Genomic DNA, 16,990 nt, shown 5'->3' with positions numbered 1-16,990 from the left:
ACCGTGAAAATGTAAACATATCCTTGGTGTGCTCTCGATCTTGACGATGTCCAGTTTAAAGGAAGCTCGAGAAATGCTTTCTCTAGCATGGAGTCATCATTTTATTTCCGAAGAAGAATTTTTGTTATTGTATGACGCTAGTTTCTCCAAAAATCCATCATTTCCTCACGCCGACTACGATCGTTTTGATCTCGATTCTATGGACGAAGCAGAGTGTTTTGAGGAGTTTCGAGTAAGAAAAATGGACATTGTTAGACTTGCTGATGCCCTTGGATTACTTGCGAGTCGGTGCTGCCACCAACGAACTAAGGCCAACCGCGTAGAGGGACTGTTGATAAAAAGATTTGCATACCCATGTCGGTTGGGTGACATGATCCACAGATTTGGACGAAATTAATTGCTAATAACAGGGGAGACAAATAAAAAACTAATATCAATTTGAATTTTATGTACTTACAAGTTTTTAAAAATAACATGATAACTGTGGGGACTGTGGTTGTCTAATCACTTAATCTTCTGTACCAAAATAAAAATAAGGGCTTGTGTTATAAATGCTCATTACACTGTATGGCAAAGTTCATAGAGTTTTTAATCAAAATTTTGTTTCAAAGTAATGTGCCCAGTTTTATATTATAGCAAGTCATGTAAATTTTAAAGTTCTATACATGGCATTAATTTCTCATCAGTAATATACCTTTTGAGGATAAGTAATTACAATGTATATGCTGGTATGAATAAATTGTGTCATCAACAAATTATATAAAATGTAATACAGAAAGCATGAAGACATCACAAGCAATAAAAAATATGTTAAGCATAAAAAATATGTAAGCAGTCAATTTCCTCACACTGAAGTAGATGGTGATTCTTTTGATCAATGAAGTTAATATGTACCGGTCTGTTGACTTCCTTGAAGACAGTGAACAGCCACGAATATATAGCATTGCATCTGGTGAAGGAAGTGTACATTTGAGTATATTTAGAGATAGATATTTTGAAGAACTGGCCTATCCAGGTATACTTCAGTCTTAGTAAAAAACGATCAAGTAATGAAGAAAGGGTAGTCTCAGTGATATCTGCAAATCAGAATTAAGAGGGTCTGATCGAAGGGCTGCTAAATGTGTTGAGAATAATTTTTTCAAAACCATAAAGTTGTAAATTGAGATTCTTTTGGATAAATCCCAAATATCTCTCCAGAATTGCAAGGGAAATCAAAGGATTCTAACTGCTGGTCAATTAAAACAAGAAAGGGCATTATAAAGACTAATAGATCTGGATGAAGGCTACAAGTTGGTGGGAAATAGTATGTTGGCCATACAGCTCAACAATAGCCTAAAAGATATTAAGGGTTACAAAGATGATTTTGGCGGTGTTTCTATTATTGCTATTGGTGATTTGTTCCAGTTAGAACCAGTAGTGGATGGCTACATATTTAAAGACCTCCAAAATTCAGATTACACAGTTCTTGCTCCAAGTGTATGGCAAAAGTACTTTTCAATGTTTTAACTCACTGAGATCATGCGGCAAAGAGATAACAAATTGTTTGCAGAACTCCTTAATAGGTTACGTGAGGGTAAACACACAACAAGTGACATTGTAAAATTGAAAGAAAGAGTTGTGCGATTGACCCCACCTATTACACCTAAATACAAAGGTAGATGAATTTAATGAAAAAGTACATAATGTAGCAGTAGGAAACAATTACAGAATCACAGCCCTAGATAGCATTATTGGAGCTAACTCTCCCGAGCTTCGAGGAAAGATATTAAGACAAATTCCAAATGACCCAAGAAAAACTAAGCAGCTGATATTGAACCTTTGCCTTGCTGAAGGTGAAAGAACTGGGCTTATAATGAATATACGAACTGAAGATGACACGACAAATGGTGCTGGGAAGACACCGCGGAAATACGTTTTCGTGACGTCACAGTAACTGATCGGTGGTCATCAACTTTAGGCTGCCAAGCGCTTCCATATGTTTGTAGACTGAGTTCGATGAAGATATCGGCCTTTTGCGTGGTTTTAAGTTGGAAAATATGCATGATACTTCTCCTGGTTTGTTATACTGGATCCTTTGAATGTTTTTTTAATACTGAAACCACTTCTTAACAAATAACAGTATAGGGAGTCATTTTGTTTGGAGTTGTGTGCTGTTTGCTGACTTATTTTAGGCTGGCCGTCCAGTTACGAAGCGCGATCTTGGTTCTTCAGTCACCCTCGTCTTCAGAATTGTCAAAAACAGCGATAGTTATCCAGACAAAGCAGGAGATTAGTTCTGTAAGACACTTTTCCAGCGAGTCTGAAGACTGGTTTGATTTTTAAGTGTTATTAGCATGAAGCGATACAGGTAATTATTGTGTTGTGAAAATATTCATACACTTACTTTGCGCCGACGTGCGGTGCCTTTTCATTTTGGTAATTATGCGCTTGGATGAGAATTTACCTTTATAGACTGATTTTCCGCCATTCCACCCTTCTGGTTTTCTGTGCCTTTAAGAACGGGTGTCCGTAATCAAATTATGAAAACATTTGTTCATTTCATATACTTGCAGTTTTATCAACAAGTTATCTCGTGAACAGGCACAACCAAACGTACTAAAGACATGTAATAGAGATCTACTATCAACTGCTGTCAATAAAGGCTTAATTCAAGATAAATTATAAATGAACCGGTCATGTTGGACGGTCCCAAATAGTGCATATTTTCAGCGCCCTCAATCAATCGCCTATATAATAATCGCAGCAAACAATTCATATTTCTTCGATTTCCGATTCCTTTGTAAACATCACTAAACAAGCGTTATTCTGTTGCAACAACAGCTACTTTAATTTCCAAAACAGCTCTAATTGTTTTACACGAAAGCATTTTCAATGAAACCCACTTTTTTATTATTATTATTTTTATATTTTTATAACTCAGTCATTTGAAACTTTTACAGGCACAGGTATGTTTACCTGAAGTATATTCCACTATCTTGCATGTGCATTGCATTAATTTATGCAAATAATCAAGTACTCTTCTTCCATTCATTTTTTTTAAGCTTTTACATACACATCACATTCATTTAAGCTTTACATACACTTTTAATACACTTTACATACTTTTTAATACACTTTTTAATACACTTTTTAATTCACTTTTTAATACACTTTACATACACTTTACATACTTTTAAGCTTTACATACACATCACATGTTCTGCCACTGTAAGGATAATTATGATCCCCATCAGTAATATTACATCATATCCCTACAGAACATTGTTACGAAACATTCCTATTTAACTTGTAGCCATTTTCTTTCAAGGTGGCAAAATATATGTATATTGCCAAAATTAGTTAAGAATTTCTTATTGACTACAACTAGTGTAGCCATACCAGTGCTCCCCTCAACAGTAATAAGTTGAGAAAATGACATTTGTATGGTGCTATCATTGTTTACGTTTGGGAATATCCCATCCCTGATTTTTATTTGACTGGATGGGTACAGCAGTACACAGGCTAATTACAAGCTTTTGGTTACTCCTCATGACTTAGTGTTAACTGGGGACTGACAGCTGACTTAATCTAATCAATTTTCTCCTGAACATTTTAACAAACAACTTTGACTTCAGAAATACTTCTGATAATTTCCCTCTAACATTTCTAATTTGGAAGGTTAATCATCATAATCATTATGTTCTTTCCACCTCCATAAACACCCAACATAAGTTCTTTATTTATAATTCAGGCAGCTTCTGAGTATAAGAAATCAAGTTTAGAAGATAGTTATTCATTCAAGGCTGTTGCAATATGAGAAAAGACAAAACAGTGCTTTATTCGCATAAATCGATTAAATTATATTATTCTAATTATTTTACCTTACAGTACTTTTGCTTTTTAAAAATTCGTTTTCTAGTAGTACCAAGATGGTAATGTTACTTCGTGAATCAGGGAGCTATATAAACCAGAAGTATTCTGTTAGCTTGCTACATTTTATGTTGCAGATGGCAGTAAGTTAGTAAAGAAAGAAAAGAAAAAGTAAAAAGAAAGAAATAAAATAAAATGATTATTGAGGGAAGAGCAGCATAAAAAAAAGACATACTACAAACTATTCATAATTGCTTGTTTGGAAAGTAAAATTATTGCTCAGAAAAAAAATTACAGCTTAGAACAAAAAATTACAAACTAATGTGGAAAGTGAAAACTTAATTTATTACCATTACAATGGACATTTTGTACTTAAACATACCTCGGTTTATTCTTCCTCTAGTTGAGCCAATTTTTGTATTTTTGGGGGCTTCAGCCCTATACATGTTACAGTCATAGGTTTTTGGTCAACTATGATACACACAATAACGACTGGGGATAGGGTGTCCGTGCTACACGGGCATGTTTTGTCTTCTCGACGAATCTGACCGGAATGCCGTTGACATGCCGATTTATACGGTTCAAGCCACTCCTTTACAAACCTGATGGTGCAGCGTCCTCAGCCATTCAAAAACCGTCTCATATTTAGCCTTGGTGCTTAATATGCTCTTCTATAAACAAAACTTAGTTGCCACGGAGCCGCCTGCGAAAAACAACAATTTCATATCGTGTGCAACTTCAGTTCGGCTTTGGCAAATTATATAATTGAGCTTGAGAACTATCCAAAAGGTGAACGGAGTTTCAAAGCTAAGTTTACAGTATTCTTTCCAAGTTTTGCCTTTTTACGCTGTGGATTTGACTCATGGCGAAAACATTGTAAAAGTTAACGGTATTTTATGGTTTCGTTGAGGTGTCCGCTGACCAATAAAATACTGTATCGTGCCTTAAAAAACGTATTTCCGCGGTGTCTGTTGGGAATATCGTCAAATTTGTGCAACCAAACCAGCAAACCAAACCCGCAGGAATAGTTTGGGTACAGTTTGATCACTCAGTTGGTGGTCGTAAAACTAGAAATGAGAACAGATATCTCTACACCCAAAGAATTGATCATGCATGGATCCCAGTAAAACCGATTACCATACAATTTTTTGTTGGTAAAAACAAGGCAGTTCAATTTGTCAGAAAACAGTTTCCATTACGCCCTGCAGTAGTAAAAACAGTTGATAGATCACAAGGGGATACTGAAACTGAAATTGCTGTCAGCTTAAGTACTAAGAGAACCATTCCACATGTGCACTATGTTGCACTAAGTAGAGGCTTATATATAACTTTATTTATTAAAAACTGAATCATTGGATAATGCAATTTAAGACTTTTTATTGGCTTAGCCATTATGGTAAATGAGCCAATATACAATAATCTAATATCTGTACATTGTAATTGTAGTGTTCGGAGAGACGAGAATAGAGTCAATTGCAATATTAACTCAACTAGTTTAATGGCGGATGTACTAACAACAACGACGCACCAGGTGAGTCACGTGCTTAGCATACGTCATAACATTCCTCCCTTCTTTAGGAAAAGTATCAACGAACACTAAATAATAAAACGTCAGAGTTCCTTTGTGTCACGTTCTAAAGTCGATGGAAATGGATACACACGAATCTAATCTATACATCTGCCATGCTGCTTTAATGATTCAATCCTCTCTTACATTACCTGCTTACCTACGTCATGTATGGCACACGAAGTGTACCTTACAAACACTACATCCCTTCCTTTTTTTATTTAAAGCCACAACGATCCTAAGATGTCAACACAACAGAGAGTCGCTTAAAGCCTAGTACAATTGAAACTCATAAAACGGCTAGCCACAAAATCATTCATCCTCCCCTTATGAACAGTAACAGTCAATGATGACATTAACTCACGACAAAGTTTCTGATAATGGCACTCAAGTCAAAACATAGTCCTCGATAATGACACTCAAGTCATAACATAGTCTTTAAATCTTTCCGGCGGTTTTCTGACTCTAGTCGGTCTCGTCACAACCGGGCTGCTCAGTTTTTCTCGTTCTGCTTCCGGTTCCACAGGATCAGTAACATCAAGCGTTGAAGTTGTTTCCCCCGGGTTCTGTGATGTCTCCTCATACTTCTTTACATGGGTTGTGTTTCGCATTAGTTGCATGCCGTCTGGTGATTCAATAACAACACTGTTTCCAGTCTTGGTGATAACATCGTAAGGCTCAGGAGCAAATGATGTTGATAATTTATTTTTACGCTCTTGTTTGACTAACACTTGGTCACCTGGAGCTAGGTAAGACTCGTGGGCATTCCTCTTCTTGTCTGCATACCATTTGGTTTTGGCTTTCATTTTGCCATCTCTGTCTCGCATCTCGCTCTCTGTGCTCTCCTCTTTCAGTTCGGGTAATTTAGTACGCATCTTTCTGCCAAACAAGAGTTCCGCTGGGCTCACGCCTGTGGTAGTGTGAGGGATTGACCTATATGCTACCAAGTACTTGCGCACTTCTGTCTTCCATTCTTTCCCCTCAGCTTGAGCTATTTTCATCCTCTTGAGGAGAGACCTGTTTTGTCTTTCCACTTCGCCATTCGCTTGTGGCCATAGTGGCGTGGTTTTCCTGTGTTCTATACCGTTATTCTCTAAATACTGTTCAAATACTTCAGATCTGAATTGTGGACCGTTGTCACTTCTGAGTGACTGAGGTAGTCCATGCGTGGTGAAGATTTTCTCCAAACACTCTATGACTTTTTCTGACGTTGTGGAACGCATGACTTCTATCTCGTAGTATCTACTGAAGTAATCAACGATGACTAAAACAGATTCTCCTGAGGGTAATGGGCCTAACAGGTCAATGGCCAAATCTTGCCAGGGGCCACTTGGTAATGGTGTTGACTTGATTGGCTCTGGGTTTGCTGGGCTGCTTACAAGCTGACAGCCATAACAAGTTTTGCAAAACTTCTCGGCTTCCCTGTCGATTCCAGGCCACCAGACTTTTGATCGCAACCTCTGCTTCATACTGACAATTCCTGGGTGTCCTTCATGGGCAAGGTTCAATACTCGAGGTCTCAGCTTGCTCGGTATGACAATCCTGGTACCACGAAGGATCAGCTTGCCAATAACACACAGTTCGCTACATACTGGTACGTACTGCTTATGCTGGTCACCTTTCCAGTTCCCATCTTTAATGTACTGGCGCAGTTCCACAAACTCTCTGTCTTCTGATGAGGCTTCTTCAATTTCACGTGTTGTCATCGCTTGAGGAGTGGCCGTTGCTGCGACGAACCTGACAAATTCATCCGATACCTTGTGCGCCGGTGATGGTTCTGCTTGTTCATTCGCATGCAACAAGCGTGACAATGGGTCAGCAATATTCTGCTCGCCAGGTAGGTATTTGACTTGGAATTTATATGGCTGTAATCGCAGGATCCATCTTTCGATTCGTGCACACGGTTTGGACTTGCTCGAGTAGATTGTTTCCAGCGGCTTATGATCAGTATACAGTGTGAATTCAATGCCGTACAAGTACACATGGAATCGTTCACATGCCCATACGACAGCTAAGGCTTCTTTTTCCGTTTGCGAATAACGCCTTTCCACCGCGCTTAAACTCTTACTTGCGTAGCTAATGACTCTTTTCCTTCCTTGCTGCTCTTGGATGAGGATCGCACCGAGGCCCACCGGGCTTGCATCTGCTATGATTAGTGTCTTGGCATCTTTATCGAAATAGCCAAGATTATCTGCATTTGATAGCCTCCTCTTAAGCTCATTGAATGCATTCTTCTGCTCTTCTCCAAATTCGAAACGAACACCCTTTTTGGTCAACTTTCGCAATGGCTCCGCGGTTGTAGCGAAGTCCGGAATGAAACGGGCATTGTAATTTGCCAGTCCCATAATGCTTCTGACTTCTGATGCGCTTTGCGGTTCTCTTGCATCAATGATCGCCTTTACCTTGTCTTCAGTAGGACCAATACCATTGTTGCTTAGCACCAGTCCCATGAAGACCATCCGGGTCATATGGAACTTACACTTCTCTGCATTCAGTGTGAGGTTCTTCTCTTTCAGCCTTTCCAAAACTCGCTGCAATCTTCTGTCATGTTCCTCAGTGTTCTTCCCATGAACGATGATGTCATCTGAGATGTTGGCAACACCTTCACAGCCTTGTAGTGATTGTTGGATGACGTGCTGGTATACTTCTGGAGCTGAACTTATCCCAAACATGAGACGCTTGTATTGGTAAAGACCACAATGTGTAGTGAACGTTGTGATGCTTCTGGAATCTGGATGGAGTTCTAACTGGTGGTAGCCCCATTTTAAATCCAGTTTACTGAACATTGTGCTCTGGTTGAGGCTTTGGAGCACTTCGTCCACTGTAGGTATGGGATAACGCTCTCTGATAATGGCTTCGTTAGCTCTGCGCATGTCTACACAAAGGCGTATTTCGTCATTCTGCTTTGGGACTACTACAACAGGACTAACCCACGGGGTTGGGCCCTCTACTGGTTCAATTATGTCCATGGCTATTAATTCTTCAATCTTCTCCTTAACCTTGTCTCGAAGACTAAATGGGGTGCGCCTGACTGGTTGCGCCACTGGGGGTACATCTGGATTCACATACAACTTAAATTGGAAATCTTTCAACTTTCCCACGCCCTCAAAAATCTCCTTGTAATCAGACATGATTGTCTCACTACATGTCACAGTGCAGATCTGGGTTCCTAATTTCAACACTCCAAGCTTTATGGCAGTTTCTCTTCCAAGCAGTGCCGCCCCTTCGCCATTAATAACAACAAATTCAGCTTCGGCCTCTTTTCCCTCTACTCTCGCTTCTGCTGAGAATGTTCCTAGAACGGTCAGCGGCTGTTTACTGCCATATGCATAAAGCTTCTTATCACTCTTTCTCGACACACACTTAATCTTGTCTTGCTTTAACTTTAACCACAGATTTTTGTCAATCACATTGGTGCTTGCACCCGAATCAATCAACATCGCCACTACAACTCCACCCACAGTCACATCTATTTTCTCAGGTGATGTAGCAGAATTCACAGTAAATGCATATTCATCTTCATCTCTCTCACTTCTCACATACCTGACTGACTTCTTTGTTTTCCTTCCTTTTGTCTTCTCTTCCCGCCTAGGTTTGGGAGGTTTGGCTGTTTTCGTTTTACACTGTGGACTAAAATGGTCAGCTCCTCCGCACTTATGGCAAGTTTTTCCTTTCGCGGGACACTCAGGGTCTCTTCCAAAATGTCCTACTTTTCCACATCTGTAGCATGCTCGCTTGGCAGACTCCTTTCCTTTGTCTTCTTGCTTGTCACGGACGAAATTCACGTCCTTTTTGCCTTCCATATTTTCCAGCTGTGACCGAACTCGCTCGTGGTTTGCTGCCGTCGAAAGTAACAACTCTAAGGTTAAGTGCTCACCTTTTTCCAGTAGTTTCTTCCGTAGTTCATGTGATTTACATCGCTGCAAGACTTGATCACGAATCTGGTTATCAGCTTGGTCGCCGTAGTCACAGTCTTTGACCACGTGTCTCAATCGTGTAACAAACTGAGCCACGGTTTCGCCGTCCTCTTGTTCCATGCTGCGAAACAGGTGATTTTGGTATGTCGAATTTACCTTTGGAATGAAATAGTCGTTCAAAGCCTTCACCGCTTTTTCGTAATCTTTCGCCTCGCCTGTGTCAGGTAACGTTTCGAAAATTTCCTGAACAGCTTCGCCGGCCGAATGAAGGAGTAAAGCTCTCCTCTGAATTTTATTATCCGCTTTATCCACTTGGATGAGCAAGCCTTTGCTATCGGCATAAACTGAGAAGCTTTTCAACCAACGCTGCCATCGCCTTCCCACGCTTGAAGGTTCACCATGTGGATCGAATGGTTTCACACTCGTTAAATCGTCTATCTTTATTGACGCCATGTCTGGGCAGCTGCAACTTCTATCCTCGTCGCCAGATGTCACGTTCTAAAGTCGATGGAAATGGATACACACGAATCTAATCTATACATCTGCCATGCTGCTTTAATGATTCAATCCTCTCTTACATTACCTGCTTACCTACGTCATGTATGGCACACGAAGTGTACCTTACAAACACTACACTTTGGACAGTCTCAAGCTCACTAAGGAACTTGTTCCATAAGGCGCTTAGGCGGTCTTCGGTCACGAACTGGGTGGCGTCTCTCTGGAAAACAGTCTGGTCACGTCGATCAGACTTCTTGTATGAAACGGCTGCTTCTTGATTTACAAGATCCCTTGGTTGTTCTGGGGGTGGTTTCGCCTCCGTGGCACGAGGTTGACTCTGGTTGGGTGTCGGTTCACTATGTGAAGGAACGTGTCCTACTGTGGTGACGGGCGTTTCAGTTGGCGAATATGCTGCTGAAGACTGAGGCACATTCACTTCCCAATCCTCTGATTGTTCCTGCTTATGGGGTTGAATCTTCGTTCCTGAGAGGTCTTTCAAATGATCGATATGTCGTTTCCAAAATGACTCTTTTACCTGTACACGATAAGTCACAGGTCCTAACTTGGCAACTACCACTCCCTTGACCCAGGGATCTTGATTCTTCCTGTAGTCTTGTACCAAGACTGGATCTCCTACACTAAGCTGTCTCTTGGGCGCAGTAGGTTGTAACTTGGAGGGTTTAGATACTTTCTTTCGAAGATCTGGTCGTAAAAGATCTAGACGTGTCCGTAGTCTTCGCTTCATCAGCAATTCAGCGGGCGTACATCTTGTTGCCGTGTGCGGTGTAGTGCGATAGCTCAATAAGAATGAACAAATCTTCTGTGACATGGTACCAGGCTCACTTTTAGCTGCTTTCATCGCTTGTTTAAAGGTTCTTACTGCTCTCTCCGCTTCGCCGTTAGATGCTGGATGGTATGGCACGCTGAGGATTTGTTTCACATGGTTGTATCTTAGGAAATCTTTAAACTCTTGTGCAATAAATTGAGGGCCATTATCTGAGATAATCTCTTCGGGTAAACCATGAATAGCAAAGAGTGAGCGTAATGCGTCCACCGTTGCTTGAGCTGTTGTGCTTGACATGGGTATCACTTCTAGCCATTTAGACTTCGCGTCTACGACAACCAAAAAGAAACCACCAAGAAATGGACCACAATAATCGACATGAACTCGTTGCCAAGGTCAGTGCGGCCACATCCAGGGATTATCGGAGGTTAGTGGCGCTTTACTGTGCGTTATCTGACAGGTCTCACAGTCTCCCACTAACTGTTCAATATCTGAGTCTAACGCCGGCCACCAAACATGAAGTCTAGCTAATACTTTCATTCGTACAATTCCAGGGTGACTCAGATGTAACTCTGCTAACACAGTCTCCTGGTGTTTCGCTGGAATCACGACTCTTGTTCCTCTCAAAAGACATCCGTCCTCCACTCTAAACTCATTTCGTTTAGCAAAATAGCTTTTCAAATTATCTGGAACCGCGGACTTGTCTGGCCATCCATAAGGGGTGAAGTGAATGACTCTCGATAACACTGGGTCTCGGGCTGCATCTTCCCGAAGCCGTTTATAATTGATTGGAACTCTAGCAACTTGGATCCTGTTGACGTCTGCGGATTCTTCGTCAGTGTGTAAGCCAACGTCTGTTCCTTTACACGGAAGTCTTGATAAGGCGTCTGCATTCTCGTTCTGCTTTAATCTGCGGTATTTGATATCATACTGGTAAGCTGAAAGCTGGATTGCCCATCTTTGAATCCGTGATGCAGCTACGGCTGGAATCGCCTTCTTGGAACCAAACAATAACGTTAGGGGTTGATGGTCTGTCAGAAGGGTAAATCTGCGGCCATACAGAAATTGCTGGAATTTGCGAATACCGAAAATGATGGCTAGAGCTTCTTTTCAATTACCGAATAATTTCGTTCAGATTTGGTTAAAGATCGCGAGGCGTAAGCAATAGGACGCTCAGTTCCATTAGCAGTGATGTGTGAAATTACTGCTCCCAGGCCTACTGGTGAAGCGTCTACGGCTAACTGAACTTCGAGCTTGGGATTGTAATGAACTAATACTTTTGAAGAAGCCAGAGTATCTTTAAGAGCTTGAAATGATACTTGACACTCCCTATTCCAACACCAGGGTGTGTCCTTCGATAGTAAGTGGTTCAAAGGACTGAGCAATGTTGACATGTTTGGGATGAATTTGCGATAGTAGTTTATCAAACCTAAAAATGATTGCAATTCTGTTCGGTTCTCAGGTTCACCAACTTCAAGGACTGCTTGAACTTTGGCTGGGGAAGGATGTATACCTTCCCGATCCAACACGAATGCAAAATATTCTACTTTAGGTTGCATAATAGCACACTTAGAAACTTTAAACCTAGCTCCACACTCTTCAAATTTCTTGAGAGTATGGTGCATGTTCTCGATATGCTGCTCATCCTTTTGACCAGTGACTATCAAATCATCCAATATTCCGCCAGTTTGGGTCAGGCCATCTAGCATTGTGTCAATCATCTGTTGGAATATTGCAGGTGCGGCTGCCACTCCAAATGGTAGTCTAGTGTACCGGTATAAACCTAAGTGGGTATTGATGGTGACATAGGGTTGGGACTTCTCATCCAGGATTACTTGCTGGTAGGCATTACTGAGGTCTAGCTTAGTAAATAATTCACCTCCATTCAAAATTCACGAATTGATTGTACTTGTGAATCCACTTGATTGTACTTGTGAAATTTGTACCTTTCGGCGATAATAATTGGTTTCGGCGTCAAATGTCGGCCCATAACTTCTACAATTTCCGTGAACGATAACTCCGTCGGCTTAGTCGGCGTAGTTAAACTCTTTAACAAAGCATACATCTTCCCACCAATCAAGGTAAGTAAACTGGCTGCCTTTTTCTCGTTGGGAACATTGTTCACCACAAAGAACATCTCCAAACGCTCTACGTATGTCGACCACTCTTCCACTTTCGGGTCAAAATTCTCCATTCGTCCGAAATAACCAGCAAATGGAGCACTGAATGAAGCTGCACTCGCTCCTTCGACTTCGACCTCGGTGGTATTATCTCCCCCGGGCATGTTACTTAATCCCGTAACTCGTCGCCAAAATTTGTAGTGTTCGGAGAGACGAGAATAGAGTCAATTGCAATATTAACTCAACTAGTTTAATGGCGGATGTACTAACAACAACAACGCACGAGGTGAGTCACGTGCTTAGCATACGTCACAATAGTAATATCCGGTTTCTTCTTACAAAATTAAGTCGAGAAGATTTGTCTAACATCTCGGGGGCGTTTTTTTAATAAAACAATTATTCCACTTGCGCTTGTTGGATATGATATGATTATAGCCAACTCGGCGCTACGCGCCTCGTTGGCTATCTATCATCTCATATCCAACGCGCGCTTGTGGAATAATTGTTAAATATAACTTTATATATAATTTTATATATAACTTTAAAGGCTTATATATAACTGATCTCTGTGAAGACAAAATTGGTATCCATGCCATTGTTGAGAAAGAAATGGAGGGATTAACAACAACTGCCAAACTTAAGCTTTATATATCACCACTTTAAGACATAACAAGTTCAATTCTAAAAATCTGTTACCCGAATGCACGGTCACTGCATGGACACATACAAGCTCGTAACAAGACTTATGCAAAGACTTGAACTATTCAAGTTCTGATGTCAATATTTTTGCAGAAATAAGATTTAGTTCTCAAGATTCTTGTGACAAATATAACGTAGTTGGTTACAATCTCTTTCCAAATGATAATCCACATTGTCTTGGATGAAGACCTTTTGGTGGTACAGCTGTGTACAGCAAAATTCCATATTGCCCTGGATATCCTGACTGTCACAATGTACATGGTATTGAAATAACTGTAATTAAAGTCACAATTTGTGAGAACGATACAGTCTTGGGTATTCATCGCTCTCCAAAAATTCCCATAAGACAAATTTGTAAAACAGTCTAGGAAGTATTAGATACCATTTCGACAGAGAACAACAATCTTATTGGAGACTTAAATGTAAATTGGCTTATTGAGGCAGACAGGAAACATTTGTGGAATTTACTTGTTAGAGATAAATGTTACAAACAGTTGATTTCAACAGATGCAGCTAAGGATTGAACATTAATTGATCACATATTTACAAACATATCTCATTTAAATATACAAGCAGGTGTTTTAGAGACTTGCTTCACAGATCGTAAAGCACTATGGGCCTCATTTCTTAGTGCTATCTACTGATTATTTTTTATATAAATTTAGGCAATTAAAGACAAAAAAGATTGATACTGTGTAGTGATACGGAGGATGCCCGCTATAAACTCAGTCAGCCAGAATCTTAGTCACAAGGCAATTCTATACATTATACCACTGTCAATATTATGAAAATAAGCTAACATACATGTATAAATTCATATTTGAAACAGGTGACACAAATAACAAGATTACTTTCATTTAATTATAAATCAGCAATAATTATAGCAATAATTTTCATAATGATAACAAAATAAACAAACTGCCTTTGATTTTGATAGCCAGTGAAGAACTGGCTTATGAAATGAGAGTGATTATCCAGTATCAGTAGGTAAGTATTCTAGTCACTTCTTCTTAATATGACCCCTAACCATTGCCCTCTCTAAAAAACTTATCACCAGTTCTTACTAATTCTTTTACTAAATCCGTTTAGTTGACCTATTTGTCATAGGACTGTCATTGTAGTACTGTTATGATTTCAAAATTCATCTTTCTTTTTTCCCCTTCTCTTCAAAGAGACTTCATTAAGAGGCATCATTTAGAGAGGACACTTGTACATAACAACAGCACTGTCTTACAGTTACCGTGCGATGAAGAATGCAGCTTACTGAACAATCTCACAAGATTACATCTAGACACCTCTGTCAAGTAACCACAGCAAAACAACATACTGCCCAGTGCATGTTACTTAAACCACAAAGTCATACTTTGATTCCTTAAATCTGTCCTTTTATGAAAAGATGTGTTTCAAACACATGTACATTTATTCTTATTTGTGAAAAGTTTTCATGGCGTACCTGTAAACTAGCTCTTAGCTAAGCGTTCTGACCACGTTAAATAAATTGATTGATTGATTGATTGAAAGTGTATTTTTCTACACTTACACCGTATTTAATAGATCATCCTCAGCAATGTTTTGAGATTCAGGCTGTATATAGACATCTATATACAGTAGAGACATAACTATTAACAACTGGATGACGTTAATGCAATGTTACTTCAGAATACTACTGAACATATCATTCAATAAGATATTGCTTGTGTTCTGGTCGTGTTATGCGCCTATCTTTTTTCCCTAAATTCTTCCAATTGCAACCCCATAGCTACCTACCTCAACCAAATTTTTCTGTGTTCTTTCTTGAAAATTCAGAGACGTTTTTCTCTCAACCAACTGAAAATAGAACTTTGTGCCCCAATGGACAATAGAAGCGTGCGCTCAGCATTCTGTTACTTTACATGTAGGTATTGTCCAAAATTAGTCGTACATTCAAACCAAATCAAGCTCCTAATCGCTTCTAGTATAGACTACATCATTTTCCGAATGTCCCGGTCCTTCTGCAAAGCTGTGTCCTCGTGTACTAGTTCACAAAATGCCAAAAATATTCGCATGAAATGCTTCCCTAGAGTTGATTTAGCATCACTTGCCTTGAAAAAGACAATCAACCTACAAACTTCAGAAACCAATTCCACTTCGTTACGTAAACAAAATCATGACTGAATCTATCAGGCCACCATGGGAAATGATGCTGAGGTAGTTTAAGTTCCTAAAATCCTCAGGTTACATGTGCAAGCTTTCTTGTCAAAACGAGACCTCCATAACAGAGTTTGGCCATTAACCCTCATCTTGAAAATGAACATTTCAGAACTATTGTATGCTAGTTATCTTGATGAACAGGAACAATATTGAAAACTATCTAACCGTAATCAGATATTAGCTCTTCTAATAGAAACTCAGTAAGACACCAGACTGTGGTATGGTGGAACGATATGAAGTGGGGCACGACTTCAGCGCAACTTATATGCCATGTTGGATATCTAGCCTGGTAGGAAACTGATACCTGTTGGAATTAAAAGTTAAAAAATATACAGTATAAATATCGAGGGTTTAAAAGCCTTCAGGCGTTACTGTTACCGCGCTACAAATACAAAGGTCCAGGTTCCAGGTTCGTGCGTATTTTCGAGATATTGTGTTTTTTTTCTTGAACAAGGGAATATAATAATTGGTGTACAGTTTCATAGTGAGTTTATTCATAGGAACGGGACAAGTAGGAGCAAATATTTGGGGTAACCGCGATTTATTCGCATATCTTACCTGGGGAGGAATAAGAACTTGTGTTGCTTTGTATTTCCCTCAGGAGTAATATGAGTCAGCCACGTTTGCAGATTGACTATAAATCTCCTGTAAAAGCTCAAATTTGTGACACTTTTATTCTTACGAGATGCCACGGTTTATGATAAATCGATCAGAAACTACCCGAAAGGAAGTTGTTAACGTGGTGACTTAATGGTTAAGAAATAGCGATCGACAAGCTTTACTTTGTTTATCGTGATTATGTAAGCCAATGGTCGTCTACGTATGGTCCACATTTCAGCCGTTGATATTGACATTTTCAGAATAATTTTCTGTTTTTTTCCGCCAATATGAGTGATCCTGAAAGCCTCCTCAACATAACCTAACTAAAAGACAAGCTGCGCGGTCACAGTTATGAAAATGCTGATTGTCGCCATTTTTTCAAAGTTATCATTAAAGAAATTTCTTTTAATGAGGAGAAAGAAGAGGCGAAAATGTGTTTTCAATCGAAAAAGAGCACTCACTAATATTCAATCATCACACCATCAGTAACGAGTTAAAACTGAATTTGTCGAGTGAAAAGTATAATCGATAGATGTACGGTCTTTTATTGTGTATTATATATGGTAACATTATCTGATTGGTCAATTCCTTTCCTATGCTATCAATAAGATTATGAGTTCCTTCAAAGGACCACAATAGTTATCAAGAAATCAAGTTATAAATGTACCCGAAAAGCAAGCAAGAAAGAAAGTTTTAACGCTCTGCTTGTAGTTTTAACGCTCGGATTGTAGCCCACAATTTCACTGATTTGCATCCATATTGCAAG

General features: G+C 39.6%; 1 pseudogene; it reads left to right on the top strand.

Annotated features, from left to right (window-relative positions):
- The first annotated feature begins 15,844 nt into the window (after positions 1–15,844).
- The window catches only part of LOC148738346 (uncharacterized), a 2,478-nt pseudogene continuing 1,332 nt past the window's right edge, over positions 15,845–16,990 (top strand).

Source organism: Stylophora pistillata, chromosome 2, assembly GCF_964205215.1.
Source record: "Stylophora pistillata chromosome 2, jaStyPist1.2, whole genome shotgun sequence".
Classification (NCBI taxonomy): domain Eukaryota; kingdom Metazoa; phylum Cnidaria; class Anthozoa; order Scleractinia; family Pocilloporidae; genus Stylophora; species Stylophora pistillata.
The sequence above is the reverse complement of the archived record's forward strand: the minus strand, read 5'-3'. Positions and strand labels throughout refer to the sequence as shown.